Source organism: Mandrillus leucophaeus, unplaced genomic scaffold (genome assembly GCF_000951045.1).
Source record: "Mandrillus leucophaeus isolate KB7577 unplaced genomic scaffold, Mleu.le_1.0 Scaffold58, whole genome shotgun sequence".
NCBI classification, from domain to species: Eukaryota; Metazoa; Chordata; class Mammalia; order Primates; family Cercopithecidae; genus Mandrillus; species Mandrillus leucophaeus.
In genome coordinates, this window is record NW_012106252.1 from 2056030 (window position 1) to 2057451 (window position 1422).

Below are 1422 nucleotides of genomic sequence, written 5' to 3' on the forward strand. Positions count from 1 at the left end.
AGATGGAGTTTCGCTCTTGTTGCCCAGGCTGGAGTGCAATGTTACAATCTCTGCTCACTGCAACCTCCGCCTCCTGGGTTCAAGGGATTTTCCTGCCTCAGCCTCCCAAGTGGCTGGGATTACAGGCATGTGCCACCACGCCCGGCTAATTTTGAAACTCATTTTTAATATTTTTTTGTAGACATGGGGTCTCGTTAAGTTGCCCAGGCTAGTCTTGAACTCATGGGCTCAAGTGATCCTCCCACCTCAGCCTCCCAAAGTGCTGAGATTACAGATGCAAGCCACTGTGCCCAGTACCCATTTTCTATTTACATTGAACACAAACATATTTCTAAATGTCCATCTTACACCTTCTAAATATCTCATCTCCTTAACTTCTGGCTACTTCTCATACATATTGGGGACCCATCTTGGCCTGAATTGTTCATAAAAAACATTTTTTTTCACCAGAAGTATGATTCTTTTGTTTTAGTTTAGTCTTATGCTCAGCATAGAGAAGCTGTGTAATAAATGTGTTCTGAATTAAATTGAACTAAATAATGAATGTGGGTTTGATAGCCCACTGACTGCTCAATTTCTCCTTGAATGAAAAAAATTTGCAAATATTCCAACTAGGAAACTAAGAGAATACATGAATTCTATCCCTTGCCTGTGTGAGGTCATGGGGACCTTACAACCCTGGGGTCCCATTTTCCCCACTAATTCAAGGAGCACATTCACTCAAGCCCACTGAGATCTTAGAAACACTGTAAGAAAGAAGCTAGATTTACAAGAGATGGCAGCATTGTGTTTACTCACCAGCCAGTCTCTCTGTGGTCCCCATTCTGAATTCTTGTGCCACTTCCCATTCTGCAGGGCAACCAGCAGGGAGAAAAAGGAATCTCTAGGAGTAACCAGAAGATAACAGGGGTCGCTTGTTCTCTCCTGCATCTTCCGTGTGGCTGCCGACTGGCCATGACCTGCAGCCAGTGCAGGACTAACTCTCCCTGCTTCATTTCTCCTTTCTTCTCTTCCCACTCCTTATTCCTTCAGGAACAGGCAGTGTCGCTCCTTTTAGACCTTACACTGCCTGGGTGTAGATGGCAGTATATTTCTCAGCCACAAACAAATCTTAAGCTGGATCACAGAGGTGATGCTTTGGTCTGGACACCTTGGAACAATGTCACTTCTTTCAGAGGCCTCAGAAGCTGCAGTCCTGTGTCCACAGATCTTTTGAGTCAACTCGATTTATGCCTTGCAGGACAGTCAGCATGGTGGGCCACTCCTCAGTCTATTGGTTTATTTTGCCTTGGCTTCTTCTCAGCTTTGCATTCTCCAGGTTAGCCCCTTGGAAGCTGGGTTAACTTTGTCTGATTTGTTGCATGATTCTGAAGATTCTTCCCTCCCAACTTTCTTCCTTGTCTCTTCTTTTTCTTGTTATCT